Source organism: Neoarius graeffei, chromosome 8, assembly GCF_027579695.1.
Source record: "Neoarius graeffei isolate fNeoGra1 chromosome 8, fNeoGra1.pri, whole genome shotgun sequence".
NCBI lineage: Eukaryota > Metazoa > Chordata > Actinopteri > Siluriformes > Ariidae > Neoarius > Neoarius graeffei.
In genome coordinates, this window is record NC_083576.1 from 9,020,750 (window position 1) to 9,038,180 (window position 17,431).

At 44.4% G+C, this 17,431-nt stretch overlaps 2 long non-coding RNA genes across 2 annotated transcripts; both read right to left on the reverse strand.

Moving 5' to 3' along the window:
• Positions 1 to 1,576: 1,576 nt before the first annotated feature.
• Positions 1,577 to 3,052, reverse strand: LOC132890033 (uncharacterized). The gene is made up of 3 exons (XR_009655139.1): positions 2,965 to 3,052; positions 2,825 to 2,862; positions 1,577 to 2,598 (listed from the first exon to the last, which is right to left on the reverse strand). It is a non-coding gene; the product is annotated as an uncharacterized LOC132890033 (long non-coding RNA).
• An 8,025-nt stretch (positions 3,053 to 11,077) lies between these two features.
• On the reverse strand, positions 11,078 to 12,946 carry LOC132890034 (uncharacterized). Its single transcript, XR_009655140.1, has 3 exons — positions 12,860 to 12,946; positions 12,723 to 12,760; positions 11,078 to 12,513 (listed from the first exon to the last, which is right to left on the reverse strand). It is a non-coding gene; the product is annotated as an uncharacterized LOC132890034 (long non-coding RNA).
• Positions 12,947 to 17,431: the final 4,485 nt, after the last annotated feature.

The window sequence follows — 17,431 nt, forward strand, 5'->3', positions numbered from 1 at the left end:
GACTGACCAAGGCACCTCGTTTATGTCACGTACACCGAACGAACTCTATGGGTTATTAGGTATTAAGCTGATCCGCACCAGCGTGTATCACCCACAAACGGACGGTTTAGTTGAACGGTTCAATTGCACCCTCAAGAATATAATTAAAAAATTCACTTTCTCAGCCATGCATGCGCACACACACACACACAAGTCGTCTGGCTGGGGAAAGAGCTCACTTCCTCTGCTCTCTCTCTTTATATAGGGCGTGGTCACTGGGAAGACACACAAACACAGGTTAACTGACATCAGGTGTAGTGATTCTGCCACTTACCTTCCCTGACTCCGCCCTCCGGTCACAGACCGGTGCTTGACCATGCCCCCGCTGCCACAGTGACATAGTGAGGAAAGTATGATATCACTGCTGCATTTTTATTTACTTATGTTCCTTGTTTTAAAAATAATTATTGCCCATCCATATTTGTTGTCCTGCACCAACCATAAATATAATATTTTATTTTCTTTACTTCTTTATTAGAAAATCAACAATAAAAATTCAGAATCTGAACCTATCTCTTTTTTTACATTATTGTATCGTCTTCATTGGTAGCATGTGGGGGTGGCATGGCGGTGTAGTGTTTAGCACTGTTATCTCACAGCAAGAAGGTTCTGGGTTTGAGCCCAGCTGATGAACAAGGGCCTCTCTGTGTGGAGTTGGCATGTTCTCCCCGTGTCCACGTGGGTTTCCTCCGGGTGCTCCGGTTTCCCCCACAGTCCAAAGACATGCAGGTTAGGTTAACTGGTGGCTCTAAATTGACCGAAGGTGTGAATGTGAGTGTGAATGGTTGTTTGTCTCTATGTGTCAGCCCTTTGATGATCTGGCAACTTGTCCAGGGTGTACCCCGCCTTTCACCCATAGTCAGCTGGGATAGGCTCCAGCTTGCCAGCGATCCTACACAGATTGCCTATGACCCTGCATAGGATAAGCGGTTACAACTAATAGATGGATGGATGGATGGATGGATGGTAGTATGTGTTTGTAATAATCTGGTGGTCAGGAATGTGCATGATATAATATTAACTTACAGTGAGAAAGCTGGTAAAAATCCACAAATAAATGAGTGATTGTTGTAAGTTGCATGCAATGTGAAGTGAAAATTTTGGACTGTAAAATATGATTGATTATGGCTTCACATCTTTATTTGTCACATGCAAACTCAAGCACAATGAAATTCATCCTCTGCATTTAGCCCATCTACAGCAATGAACACACACACACACACACACACACACAGATCAGTGGGCAGCTATGCTACAACACCCAGGGAGCAGCTGGGGGTTAAGTGCCTTGCTCAAGGGCACCTCAGCCCAAGGCCACCCCATATGAACCTCACATGTCTTTGGACTGTGGGGGAAATCGGAGCACTGGGAAGGGAGAACATGCAAACTCCACACAGAAAGGCTCCTCGTCTGCTAATGGACTCAAACCCAGAACCTTCCTGCTGTGAGGTAACAGTGCTAACCACTACACCACCGTGCCACCCTGGAAGGGTTTATCTTTTTGCTTCAATTCGGTTCATGTAAAATGTGTTTGAAAAAATTTTGCTTGACACTCAATGGCGAAGAAAACTACTTCCACGTTCTGAGCTCCACAAACAGGAAAACAAAATCTTTAAAAGGCAAAGATCAGTGACAAAAACAGCCTTAGAAGAGGTTGGAAGTCATTTCTGCAACCGGGTCTGTATCAAGATTAATACAGCAGTGAGATTTATTGTATTTTTTATTGCTGATTTAATCATCCTCACTGCATTCACTGGTTTCACTTCCACTGGTAAAACTCACACCACTATCTGAGTCTCTAAAGATGTAAATCATATAATAAATGACATACAGTAATGTCGAGGTCACAGTCAAATAGACAGTAACTTGCATTTCTAGGCAAGCCACATCTTTTTTGAAAATACACTAGAAATGGAACATTACTCACAGAATAATTTTCAGAATAATGTTAAAGACCATGTTTTTGTTACTTTTTTTTACGAAATTGCTTTTTACATTTACTGTGTTAAAAATCAGACATACAAATGAGCCCAACACAAGGGCATTACTGAACTCATGAAACTAAAATTAAAAAAAAAAACATACAAGTTGGATTTTTACAAGGTCACTCTTACTGAAAGTTAACATACTGACACTTGAACCGAAAGGAATCATCATGAAAAAACACCAGTAGTTATTTTAAATGTGTGCACAGAAATAAAAACCTTGAGCACAGACATCTCTCGACACTGCAAATTAAAAAAAAATCTTAAATACAGGCAACTTTAATATAATTCTTATTATGAGATTAGTGTAAACAAATGTATGATTTCTAGGCTATTCTGCTTTTTTTTCTGTTGGCATATCATATCTCATATCATATCATGGTAATGAACAATAGTCATTGTATTTGCCGTGTAACAGTACCATGCGTTATAAATTATTTCTGTTACATCTTAGAGTTTTCTTCACACCGGAGTACACACACTCATCTGAAGAGCCAGTTTTCTTTGTTTCAGCTTTGGGGTTCCTCTTAGAGAATTGCACAGCTGCATAATTCAGTGTTTCAGCTTCAGATTCCTGAATAATAATAATAGAAGAAGAAGAAGAAGAAGAAGAAGAAGAAGAAGATATCAGGATTGAAGTAATAACTATACAATATGGTGAACTGCATTATACACACTAACTACACAGAACAAGAGCACATCTAAATAACCTGACTTTATAAATTATGTCTAGAACATTATAATTAGTATGATATGAATGTAGCAATACAGTAATTCACATACATAAGTATCTCACATACCTGCGTCATTCCTGGAAAATCTTCTATCCCAGATTTCGCTATTAATACAGAAAGCCACCTATTAGTGCTTTTTTTCGCTGAAATTAAAAGTTAACTGTACTTACATAATTGTTAATTATTATGATGACAAAATCACTTACTTTTATCCCATTTTCTTCTCCTCAGGATGAAATAAATGAGACAGAAAATCAGAAGTGCACACAAACCCAAAGCCGTTCCCAAACCGAGCACTGAGGAGTGGAGAGATCTGGTCACTTCTGAGAATGTTATTTCACTATATTTTGAATTAAGGATGATTAATTAATAGTGAATTATCAGGCATCTGACCTGTTTTCTCTTGTGTGTTCATGTTCATGCTGTTTCCATGCTGTGTTGGTTCACAGCCCACTGAATTATCACCCAGAGCTGGTTTAGATGTTTCTGATTCAATAGTAACATGTTCACCTGGAAACATTTATCATCATTCACTGACTAAAAGTCTGTAACTCAGTGTAGTTGAAGAAGAAAACACAGTGAACATTTCACTACTTCAGGATTATTTGTCTTCCAGGTTGAACATGTTAATGATAATAAGGAAAAATATCACAACATTAAACCAGGAGTTTAAGAAAGTTTAGTGGAAATCCTACCTTTAATTTTTAAATAAGTTCCATCTGCAAACACAAGGTTGGGTCTCGTCAGTGCACAGTAGTACATGGCTTCATCAGACTGAAAGGTGTTTAAAATGATCAGATTGAAGCAGTTTGAAAATTTTTCTATTTGAAAACGTGACTTCTGGGATTCATTGTAAAACTTGTCTCCAGTAGTTTTATATACCATAACTATAATCTGAGGTTTTTTTCTGTTTGGTTGCTTAAACCAGGCGATTATCCCCACTACATTTTCAGAAATACAACACTGCAGAGTCGCCGAGTCTCCGATATCCACACTGAGCTCTTTATCAGGCTGATAAACTCCTGACTCTGTGAGGGATTGTGCAGCAACCCAGCGTCTACCAGGTTGGACTGGATCGAGAAAAACAAATGCATTAATTCAATGTATAATGGACACAGAGTTATGAAAGGATTCATTTTGGAGTTATTCTTCCACGCAGCTCACTCCAAGTGATTTAGAATAATAGTCTCCAAGATGTTCTTATTTTCAAACTATATGAAACAAGATTGGAATAATTAAATCATATTACTTACAGATAGTGGTGAAAATCAAAATTAAAATCCACATACAAGTCATTTTCCTTTCTCAGAAAGACTACAGTGTTTGTATCTCATTTATGAACAGAATATGAATGCACTTGAAGCAGGGTTTGGATTTATATTTATACTCCAGGCGCTCTGTACTGAACACGCCCCAGAATATGACGTGATTGGGTGTAATAAAAAAAAGACATGATCAGTGAGCACATGATATTCTGATCTGCCTACATCGACCCCACATTGTTCCATATTTGTGTTTTGGTGTTGCACAGTGAGGTCTTGATAAAGATGTTCTGACAGAATGGAAAATGTGGTTTACTCGTACACTCTCGTGTTCCTACACTAATGCCTGATTGTTTATTTTTATTTAACACTAAATTAAACTTATTTGTACAAAAACTTGCCTATATATTAATAGTTATTTGGACCAGATGAATGCATTTGAATTTTATTATTGAAGAAACTGACAGCAGTGTTGAGCAAGATGGAGCTTAACTCCTTCAAAGAGACATTAAGTCCTTTCAAAACAATAAAAGCTGATGATTGGGGGACAGGTCAAGAATATGAATTTATTATTTATAGCAGCTGTATAAGATGCATTTGAGAATCTGTCTGACATGGAGACAGTACAGTATTATGCAATAATATAGAGTACACCTGGTTCAATGGCTGAAATGAAATAAATATAGCACAGTATATATAGCTGTGGGGAGGCACGATAGTGTAGTGGTTAGCACTGTCGCCTTACAGCAAGAAGGTTCTGGTTTCAAGCTCAGTGGCCAAAGGGGGCTTTTCTGTATGGAGTTTGCATGTTCTCCCTGTGTCTGCGTGGGTTTCCTCTGGGTGTTCCAGTTTCTCCCAGAGTCCAAAGACATGCAGGTTAGGCTAATTGGTGACTCTAAATTGACTGTAAGTGTGAATGTGAGTGTGAATGGTTGTTTGTCTATATGTGTCAGCCCTGTGATGACCAGGTGACTTGTCAAGGGTGTACCCCTCCTCTTGCCCATAGTCAGTTCGGATAGGCTCCAGCATGCCTGTGACCCTGCATAGGATAAGCAGTTATGGATAATGGATGGATAGATGGACTCTTTAGCTGCTTCTGCAGGTCATCGTTGGAAATACTGAATGTGTTCCAGATCATATATTTAAAAGCACCAAAATATGGATTATACTGTATATAACACCCCAAATCATGACAAACCTTGGGAGCCCAACACCTCCACCCTACATCCTCCAACAAGAAACATCAAGATATATCACATCATGGAGCACCATCTTAAGGAATTCCTACAACACAATTGGGGCATTCATCAAACCGTACGACATCATCAAGTATTGATATTGCCCAGTGGCTGCAGAGAAGACCATCTTCCACTCATCCTCCTCCCAAATGCTCTGCTGTTTGCTCCTCCCATCTATCAATACATGGCCTCAGACCTGGTTGTTTGTCTCTATGTGTCAGCCCTGTGATGGTCTGCCGACTTGTCCAGGGTGTACCCCGCCTCTCGCCCATAGTCAGCTGGCATAGGCTCCAGCTTGCCTACCACCCTGCATAGGATAAGCGGTTACAAACAATGGATGGATGGATGGTAGCATGTGTTTGTAATAATTTGATGGTCAGGAGTGTGCATGATATTAACTTTCAGGGAGAAAGCTGGTAAAAATCCACAAATAAATGAATCATTGTTGTAAGTTGCATGCAATGTCTCATCTCATTATCTGTAGTCGCTTTATCCTGTTCTACAGGGCCGCAGGCAAGATGGGGCCTATCCCAGCTGACTACGGGCGAAAGGCGGGGTACACCCTGGACAAGTCGCCAGGTCATCACAGGGCTGACACATAGACACAGACAACCATTCACACTCACATTCACACCTACGCTCAATTTAGAGTCACCAGTTAACCTAACCTGCATGTCTTTGGACTGTGGGGGAAACCGGAGCACCCGAAGGAAACCTACGCGGACATGGGGAGAACATGCAAACTCCACACAGAAAGGCCCTCACCGGCCACGGGGCTCGAACCCGGACCTTTTTGCTGTGAGGCGACAGCGCTAACCACTACACCACCGTTGCATGCAATGTGAAGTGAAAATTCTGGACTGTATAATATGATTGTGGCAGCGGGGGCGTGGTCAAGCGTCGGTCTGTGACCGGAGGGCGGAGTCAGGGAAGGTAAGTGGCAGAATCACTGCACCTGATGTTGGTTAATCTGTGTTTGTGTGTCTTCCCCAGTGACCGCACCCTATATAAGGAGAGAGAGAGCAGAGGAAGGGAGCTCTCTCCCCTACCAGGCAACTGATGTGTGTGTGCGTGTCTGTGTGACTTGGAGTAGTATTTGAAGCTGAAAAGCTGAAAATAAAGAGTTTTTGCAAACTCAGTTCTGGCCTGCCGTACTTCTGTGCTCCACCCACCCGCTCAACATACTACAGTGGTGCCGAAATCCGGGGACAGGAGCACAGAGGAGAACAGCCCCATGGAGTCCTCCCCCTTCGCGGACCTGATCCACGCCCTCACCATGGCCCAACAGAGCCAGCACCAGGCGCTGGTCGCCCGCCGAAAGGAGCAAGCGCAAAGGTTCGAGGTCCTGGTGCTGGCGCAACAGGAAGTTTGTCAGGCGTTCCGGCACCTCCTCGCATCGACGGGGTCCACCACCTCCACCACCGCGGGCCCTCCCCCTTCACCCTAATGAACGACGATGCACGACGACCCCGAGGCCTTCCTAGTGCTCTTCGAGCAAGCAGCAGAGGCCTGGGGCTGGCCGGTGGAACAGCGCGCGGCGCGCCTCCTCCCCCTGCTAACAGGCTAGGCACAGCTGGCTGCACTACAGCTCCCTGCCGACAGCCGGCTGGTCTACGCAGACCTGCACCAGGCCATCCTCCAGCGTGTGGGGCGCACCTCTGAACAACAACGCCAGCACTTCCGCGCTCTACACCTAGAGGAGGTCAGCCGGCTGTTCGCATTTGGCCAGCAACTCTGGGACGCCTGCCGGCGGTGGCTGAGGGCTGACAACTGTGACACAGAGGGAATCGTCGATCTGGTGGTACTGGAACAGTTCATCGCACGACTCCCCGATGGAACCGCTGAGTGGGTCCAGTGCCATCACCCGGCGTCGCTGGATCAGGCCATCTAGTTGGCGGAGGATGATTTGGCGGCTGTTCCCACGGCAGGATCGCAGATCGCGTCTTCTCTCTCTCTCCTTCTCTCTCTCTCTCTACCCCCGTCCTGTGTCTCGTCCTCATCCCGTTCCCCACCGCAGAGGCGGGGGCCGGCTCCACCCCAGCCGGCCCGCTGCATCCGCGGTGCCCTCCCGTTTCCCGCTTCCGTGTTTGTCTCTCCCCCCATCAGGTGAGTGAGCCCTAAAGCGCTGGTGCAGAGAGAGAACCCGGGCTGGTTTGCTGGTGCTGCGGGGAACCGGGGCACCTCCAGCATCAGTGCTCGGCAATGGAGGTGGGCGCAGTGGTCCGGATCCCCGACGCGCCAGGAACCACCCTCGATCAGGCTGGAGCGTATCGCATACCGGTGAGTGTCCAAGGGGATACATATCAGGCTTTGGTGGACTCCGGGTGTAATCAGATCTCAATCCACCAAAGCCTGGTGCAAGACGAGGCATTGGGGAGAGCACAATTGGTGAAGGTGTTGTGTGTGCATGGGGATGTTCACAACTACCCTTGAGTGTCGGTCCACATTCTATTTTGAGGGGAGAAATTTAGTGTAAAGGCGGCGGTTAATCCTCGCCTCACCCACTCGATAATTTTGGGGACTGATTGGCAGGGATTTCGGGAGTTAATGGCACATTTAGTGAAGAGTGGGTCCTGCCGTAGTTTAGCAGGGGGAGGTCCCGGTGTGGCATTGGCGGGAGCAGCTGTCACAGAGCCATCTACATCATCTCTGCATCAGAGTGAGGAACCGCAGGCTCCTCCTCCCTCTCTCAGGGAATCCCTCGCGGATTTTCCATTAGAGCAGTCGCGAGACGAGACTCTGCAGCATGCGTTTGACCAAGTGAGAGTAATCAATGGTCAAACGCTCCAGCTAAACACCACCCCGTCCTTCCCCTATTTCTCCATTATGAGAGAGAGATTATACCAAGTGACGCAGGACACTCAGACTAAGGAGCCGATCACGCAGCTTTTGATCCCAAAGAGCCGCAGGGAATTGGTATTCCAGGCGGCTCACTTTAATCCCATGGCCAGACACTTGGGGCAGGATAAGACACTAGCCCAAATAATGGCCCAATTCTATTGGCCAGGGATTCGCAGCGATGTCCATAGGTGGTGTACGGCATGCTACAAATGCCAGTTGGTAAATCCAGCGGCCATTCCAAAAGCACCTTTGCGCCCTCTACCATTAATCGAGACCCTGTTTGAAAGAATTGGGATGGATCTCGTTGGGCCATTAGATCGGTCAACACGAGGGTATCGCTTTATTTTAGTTCTGGTGGACTATGCAATGCGATACCCAGAAGCAGTGCCTGTTCGCAGTATCTCAGCACGTAGTATTGAGGAAGCGCTCTTCCACGTCATCTCCCGAGTCGGAATCCCCAAAGAGATTCTGACTGATCAAGGCACTTCGTTTATGTCACGCACACTGCACAAACAGTATGGGTTACTGGGAATTAAGCTGATCCGCACCAGCATTTATCACCCACAAATGGACGGTTTAGTCGAATGGTTCAATCGCACCCTCAAGAATATAATTTAAAAATTTGTACGCGAGGACGCACGCAATTGGGATAAATGGCTCGAACCCCTGTTATTCGCAGTGCAAGAGGTCCCACAAGCCTCCACAGGGTTCTCCCCATTTGAATTATTATATGGGCGTAAGCCGCGCGGCATCCTAGATGTACTGTGGGAAAATTGGGAGGAGGGACCTTCACCGAGCAAAAATAAAATTCAATACATTATCGACCTGCACGCAAAACTCCACACACTCACTCATCTAACCCAGGAGAATTTGTGGCAGGCCCAAGAACGGCAAATCCGCCTGTACGACAGGGGTACGCGCCTTAGGGAGTTCACATCGGGAGATAAAGTACTCGTACTGTTGCCCACGTTGAGCTCCAAATTGATCGCCAAGTGGCAAGGACCCTTTGAGGTCACACGGCGAGTCGGGGACGTTGACTATGAGATGAGGTGGACGGACAGGGGCGGGGCGCTACAGATTTACCACCTCAATCTGCTCAAACTCTGGAATGAGGTGGTCCCCGTGGCATTGGTGTTGTTGGTTCCAGAGAAGGCAGAGCTGGGGCCGGAGGTTCCAAAGGGAACATTGGCATCGCGTACCTCTCCCTGTGGAGACCACCTCTCCCCGACCCAACTCACAGAGGTTGCCCAGTTGCAGACCGAATTTTTGGACATGTTCTTGCCCCTGCCCAGCCACACCCACCTCATAGAACACCACATTGAGACGCCCCCAGGGGTGGTAGTGTGCAGCCGCCCTTACAGGCTGCCCGAACACAAGAAAAAGGTGGTTCGGGAAGAACTCAAGGCCATGCTCGAAATGGGCATCGTCAAGGAGTCCCACAGTGACTGGAGCAGCCCGGTGGTCTTGGTTCCCAAGGCCGATGGGTCGGTCCGGTTCTGTGTGGACTATAGAAAAGTCAACGCGGTGTCTAAATTCGATGCGTACCCAATGCCTCGTATTGACGAGTTGCTTGATCAACTAGGCACGGCTCGCTTTTATTCAACACTGGATTTGAAAAAGGGTTATTGGCAGATCCCCTTGACTCCACTATCCCAAGAAAAAATGGCCTTTTCCACACAGTTTGGCTTACACCAATTTGTCACACTTCCTTTTGGGTTGTTTGGGGCGCCCGCTACGTTCCAGCGGCTTATGGACAGGGTCCTCCACCCCCACACCACCTATGCGGCCACGTACTCGGACGATATCATAATCTATAGTAACAACTGGCCGCGGCACCTGCAACACCTGAGGGCCATCCTTGGGTCGCTGAGGCAAGCGGGTCTCACAGCCAACCCGAAGAAGTGTGCGATTGGGTGGGTGGAAGTATGGTATCTGGGCTTCCACTTGGGCAATGGGCAGGTGCATCTCCAAATTAATAAGACAGCAGCGATTGCGGCCTGCCCAAGGCCCAAGACCAAAAAGGGGGTGAGACAGTTCCTGGGGCTGGCTGGCTACTATCGTAGGTTTATACCTAATTATTCAGACATCACCAGCCCGCTGACTGATCTCACTAAAATGGGAGCACCAGATCCGGTCCAGTGGATGGAGCAATGCCAGCGGGCTTCCTCTGAGGTGAAGGCTGCACTGTGCGGGGGGCCACTGTTACACTCCCCTGACTTTTCTCTCCCCTTTACGTTGCAGACGGACGCGTTGGACAGAGGGCTGGGGGCCGTTCTGTCCCAGGAGGAGAAGGGGGAGGACCGCCCCGTGCTGTACATAAGCAGGAAGCTGTCGGTGTGTGAGGGGCGCTACAGCACCATTGAGAAGGAGTGCCTGGCGATCAAGTGGGCGGTCCTTGCCCTCCGCTACTACCTCCTGGGGTGCCCTTTCACCCTCTGTTCGGACCACATGCCCCTCCAGTGGCTCCACCGCATGAAGGATGCCAATGCGCAGATCACCCATTGGTATCTGGGACTCCAGCCCTTTAATTTCAAGGTGGTCCACAGGCCGGGAGCGCAGATGGTCATGGCCGACTTCCTCTCCCATCAAGGGTGGGGGAGTCGGCTGCGGGCTGGACGGCTGCCTGGCCTGAATCGGGCAGTGGGGATATGTGGCAGCGGGGGCGTGGTCAAGCGTCGGTCTGTGACCGGAGGGCGGAGTCAGGGAAGGTAAGTGGCAGAATCACTGCACCTGATGTTGGTTAATCTGTGTTTGTATGTCTTCCCCAGTGACCACGCCCTATATAAGGAGAGAGAGAGCAGAGGAAGGGAGCTCTCTCCCCAACCAGACAACTGATGTGTGTGTGTGTGTGTGTGTGTGTGTGTCTGTGTGACTGGGAGTAGTATTTGAAGCTGAAAATAAAGAGTTTTTGCAAACTCAGTTCTGGCCTGCCATACTTCTGTGCTCTACCCACCCGCTCAACATACAACAATGATTGATTATGGCTTCACTTCTTTATTTGTCACATGCACACTCAAGTACAGTGAAATTCGTTGCCTGCATTTAACCCATCTGCAGCAGTGAACACACATATGCACACACAAGAGAGCAATGAGCACATACGGTACACACACATGCCCAGAGCTAAGTGCCTTGTTCAAGGGCACTTAAGGCTATGGCTGCCCCATGATAATCTCAAAACATGTCTTTAGACTGTGGGGGAAACTGGAACACTCGGAGGGGAGAACATGCAAACTCCACACAGAAAGGCCCCTCGTCTGCCATGGGGCCCAAACCCAGAACCTTCCTGCTGTGAGGTAACAGTGCTAACCACTACACCCCCGTGCCATGCTGGAAGGGTTTATCTTGTTGTTTCATTTCAGTTCATGTAAAATGTGTTTGAAAAAATTTACTCGACACTCAATCATGTAGAAAACTACTTCCACGTTCTGAGCTCCACAAAGAGGAAAACAAAATCTTTAAAAGGCAAAGATCAGTGACAAAAACAGCCTTAGAAGAGGTTGGAAGTCATTTCTGCAACACAGTCTGTATTAAGATTAATATATCCATTAGATTTGTTGTATTTTTATTGCTGATTTAATCATCCTCACTGCATTCACTGGTTTCACTTCCACTGGTAAAACTCACACCACTATCTGAGTCTCTAAAGATGTAAATCATATAATAAATGGCATACAGTAATGTCGAGGTCACAGTCAAATAGACAGTAACTTGCATTTCTAGGCAAGCCACATCTTTTTTGAAAATATACTAGAAATGGAACATTACTCACAGAATAATTTTTAGAATAATGTTAAAGACCATGTTTTTTGTTACTTTTTTTATGGAATTGCTTTTTACATTTAATCTATTAAAAATCAGACATACAAATGAGCCCATAAAATCTTTCAATAGCACAACACGGGGCATTACTGAAATCATGAAACTAAAAACAAAAAAACATACAAGTTGGATTTTTACAAGGTCACTCTTACTGAAAGTTAACATACTGACACTTGAACCGAAAGAAATCATCATGAAAAAACACCAGTAGTTATTTTAAATGTGTGCACAGAAATAAAAACCTTGAGCACAGACATCTCTCGACACTGCAAATAAAAAAATCTTAAATACAGGCAACTTTAATATAATTCTTATTATGAGATTAGTGTAAACAAATGTATGATTTCTGGGCAATTCTGCTTTTTTCTGTTGGCATATCATATATCATAACATATCATGGTAATGAACAATAGTCATTGTATTTGCCGTGTAACAGTACCATGCGTTATAAATTATTTCTGTCACATCTTAGAGTTTTCTTCACACCGGAGTACACACACTCATCTGAAGAGCCAGTTTTCTTTGTTTCAGCTTTGGGGTTCCTCTTAGAGAATTGCACAGCTGCATAATTCAGTGTTTCAGCTTCAGATTCCTAAATAATAATAATAATAATAATAATAATAATAACAAGAAGAAGAAGTCCTGACTGAAGTAATAACTATACAATATGGTGAACTGCATTATACACACTAACTACACAGAACAAGAGCACATCTAAATAACCTCTTTATAAATTATATCTAGAACATTATAATTAGTATGATATGAACGTAGCAATACAGTAATAAGTAGCACACATACCTGTGTCATTCCTGGAAAATCTTCTATACTAGTTTTCGCTATTAATACAGAAAGCCACCTATTAGTGCTTTTTGCTAAAAAGTAAAGTTAACTGTACTGACAAAATTGTTCATTATTATGATCACAGAATCACTTACTTTTATCCCATTTTCTTCTCCTCAGTATGAAATAAATGAGACAGAAAATCAGAAGTGCACACAAACCCAAAGCCGTTCCCAAACCGAGCACTGAGGAGTGGAGAGATCTGGTCACTTCTGAGAATGTTATTTCACTATATTATGAATTAAGGATGATTAATTAATCGTGAATTATCAGGCATTTACCTGTTTTCTCTTGTGTGTTCATGTTAGTGCTGTTTCCATGCAGTGTTGGTTCACAGCCCACTGAATTATCACCCAGAGCTGGTTTAGATGTTTCTGATTCAATAGTAACATGTTCACCTGGAAACATTTATCATCATTCACTGACTAAAAGTCTGTAACTCAGTGTAGTTGAAGAAGAAAGCACAGTGAACATTTCACTACTTCAGGATTATTTGTCTTCCAGGTTGAACATGTTAATGATAATAAGGAAAAATATCACGACATTAAACCAGGAGTTTAAGAAAGTTTAGTGGAAATCCTACCTTTAATTTTTAAATAAGTTCCATCTGCAAACACAAGGTCGGGTCTCGTCAGTGCACAGTAGTACATGGCTTCATCAGACTGAAAGGTGTTTAAAATGATCAGATTGAAGCAGTTTGAAGATCTTTCTATTTGGAAACGTGACTTTTGGGATTCATTGTAAAATGTATCTCCAGCACTTTTATACACTGTGACTATAATCTGAGGTTTTTTTCTGTTCGGTTGCTTAAACCAGGCGATTACCCCAAATATATTTTCAGAAATACAACACTGCAGAGTCGCCGAGTCTCCGATATCCACACTGAGCTCTTTATCAGGCTGATAAACTCCTGACTCTGTGAGGGATTGTGCAGCAACCCAGCGTCTACCAGGTTGGACTGGATCTAGAAAAAACAAACACATTAATTAAGTAATGAATGTAATTCAGATATTATTATTATTATACATAATGAGGTATTAAAATCACTATAAAAATAATAGAAAAGACTTCTACATACAGCTTGCACAAAGTGCTTTGGAATAATAAATGCTGTAGACTTTAAAAAAATATATGAAACTAGATGTGAATAATTGACTCATATTACTTACACATGGTGCTGAAGATCAAAATTAAAATCCACAAACAAGTCATTTTTCATTTCTTCATACTTCTACAGTGTTTGTATCTCATTCATGAACAGAATATGAATGCACTTGAAGCAGGGTTTGGATTTATATTTATACTCCAGGCGCTCTGTACTGAACACGCCCCAGAATATGACGTGATTGGGTGTCATAAAAAAAAAGACATGATCAGTGAGCACATGATATTCTGATCTGCCTACATCGACCCCACATTGTTCCATATTTGTGTTTTGGTGTTGCACAGTGAGGTCTTGACAAAGATGTTCTGACAGAATGGAAAATGTGGTTTACTCGTACTCTCAGGTGTGCCTACACTAATCCTTTTTTGTTTATTTTAATTGCCCACTGAATTAAACTTGTTTGTACAAAAACTTGCCAAAATATGAATAGTTATTTGGACCAGATGAATGCATTTGAATGTTATGATTGAAGAAACTGACAGCAGTGTTGAGCCAGATGGAGCTTAACTCCTTCAAAGAGACATGAAGTCCTTTCAAAACAATAAAAGCTGATGATTGGGGGACAGGTCAGGGATACAAATTTATTATTTATAGCAGCTGTATAAGATGCATTTGAGAATCTGTCTGACATGGAGACAGTACAGTATTATGCAATAATATAGAGTAAACCTGGTTCAGTGCCTGAAATGTATTAAACAGGATATCTATAACTGCGGGGCGGCACGGTTGTATAATAGATAGCACTGCCGCCTCACAGCGAGAAGGTTCTGTGTTCGAGCCCAGTGGCCGATGGGGGCCTTTCTGTGTGGAATTTGCATGTTCTCCCCGTGTCTGTCTGGGTTTCCTGCGGGTGCTCCGGTTTTCCCCACAGTCCAAAGACATGCAAGTTAGAAAGAAAGAAAAGAAAGCATAACTTTATTCATCACACACTTGTGAAATTTCCTCTCTGCATTTAACCCATCTGAAGCAGTGAACACACACATGAGCAATGACCACACACATACCCAGAGCAGTGGGCAGCCATGCTAACAGCGTCCGGGGAGCAATCGGGAGTTAGGTGCCTCACTCAAGGGCACCTCAGCCCAAGGCCGTCCCATATTAACCTAACCTGCATGTCTTTGAACTGTGGGGGAAACTGGAGCACCCGGCGAAAACCCACGCAGACACAGAGAGAACATGCAAACTCTGCACAGAAAGGCATCTGCCGGCTGCCGGGCTTGAACCAAGCAACCTTCTTGCTGTGAGGTGACCATTTTCACCACCGTGCCGCCAAGGTTAGGTTAATTGGTGACTCTAAATTGACCGTAGGTGTGAATGTGAGTGTGAATGGTTCTTTGTCTCTATGTGTCAGCCCTGCAATGGCCTGGCGACTTGTTAAGGGTGTACCCCGCCTCTCGCCCATAGCCACCTGGGATAGGCTCCAGCTTGCCTGCGACCCTGCACAGGATAAGCAGTTATGGATAATGGATGGATGGATGGAATCTATAGCTGCTTCTGCAGGTCATCATTGGAAATACTGATTGTGTTCCAGAGTGTATACTTAAAAGCACCAAAATGTGGATTATACTGTTTATAACACCCCAAATCATGACACACCTTGGGAGCCCAACACCCCCAGCCTACATCCACCAACAAGAAACATCAAGACATATCACATCACAGAGCACCATCTTAATGAATTCCGACAAGACATTTGGGGCAATCATCAAACTGGACAACATCACCAAGTATTCATATTGCCCAGTGGCTGCAGAGAAGACCGTCTTCCACTCATCCCCCTCCCAAATGCTCTGCTGTTTGCTCCTCTAATCTATCAATACATGGCCTCAGACCTTTGTCCTTTTCCTCTATAAAGAAGCGGTAAACAGATGCAGGTAATGTAGAGTGTTGAATGTACCCCTGCCAAGAGCCCTTCTGGCTGTACTCCTGTGTTTTGTCTGAGAGAAAGTTGATGAGGAATCTAGTAGGATTGGCCCCTAGGAACAGGTCAAGAGGGCAATCCCAGCGTTTAGTGTGGGAGTTTGTTGGCACTTTGCTTGTGCAAAATGATGGATCTCTATGGGCACACTCTCTATTCTCATTGCTTCAGGGCTTTCTGTGGAGTGTGACCCACATGGAAAGTGGAGACAACATCTCTCAGCAGCTTAATGCCCAGCTATTTCCATTCTCTGAGCCATGTCTAGCTCAATCAATGACAAAAATGTGAATTGTCTTGAATGGATAGGTTCAATCTGTATTGTTAGTGGTTGGATTTGAAACCGAACTCATTTTGAGCCCAGAGGTCCCCAATCCACACCCTGGGCTCAGAGAGGAGGGGAATAGGTTTTCTGCTATAAAGCTGCCCATGGACCATGAGTCAATCATGTCTGCAAAATATATCAAAATTTCATCCCAACTCAATCACATTATGATGTTAAATGAGATAGAGATATCATGTTTCATCGTCATCACTGCCAAACCCAATCCAGGCTTGAGGTGAACCATGTTTGGTTGATTTGGCCAGAATTGCAGCAGTAGGGTGGGTGGTTCCTTTCTGCATATTCTCTCTCACACACACACACACACATTTACATCTATGGGCAATTTAGAGTGGCCAGTTAACCTAACTGCATATCTTTGGACTGTGGGGAAAACTGGAGCACCAGGAGGAAACCCATGCAGACACTGGGAGAACATGCAAACTCCACACAGAAAGGCCCCCATTGGCCACTGGGCTCAAACCCAGAACCTTCTTGCGATATCATGTTTAGAGATGTTAATCCCCAGATAACTCTGAGGACCAGGTGTTTTCAGGCAGCTAAGATGCTAGCATGTATCCAGACACTCTGCAACAGACATAGGCATAGACAAAGTTCCATATTTGTCTGGCATATTTGTTCCTATGGGGATGGATGAGTTCTGTCCACCACCATGGACTTCTGGGTGATTGAATTTCTTCAATTCTCAGTCAGTGAAGTGATTATGGCACTCACTCTCCGAGGAGATTATTACACAACAGTCATAGATCTTGCATCAGATCGAGAGGAAACAGGGATACAAGGGATATTTAAAATATTCAAACAAACACATACAACCCCGATTCCAAAAAAGTTGGGACAAAGTACAAATTGTAAATAAAAATGGAATGCAATGATGTGGAAGTTTCAAAATTCCATATTTTATTCAGAATAGAACATAGATGACATATCAAATGTTTAAACTGAGAAAATGTATCATTTAAAGAGAAAAATTAGGTGATTTTAAATTTCATGACAACAACACATCTCAAAAAAGTTGGGACAAGGCCATGTTTACCACTGTGAGACATCCCCTTTTCTCTTTACAACAGTCTGTAAATGTCTGGGGACTGAGGAGACAAGTTGCTCAAGTTTAGGGATAGGAATGTTAACCCATTCTTGTCTAATGTAGGATTCTAGTTGCTCAACTGTCTTAGGTCTTTTTTGTCATATCTTCCGTTTTATGATGCGCCAAATGTTTTCTATGGGTGAAAGATCTGGACTGC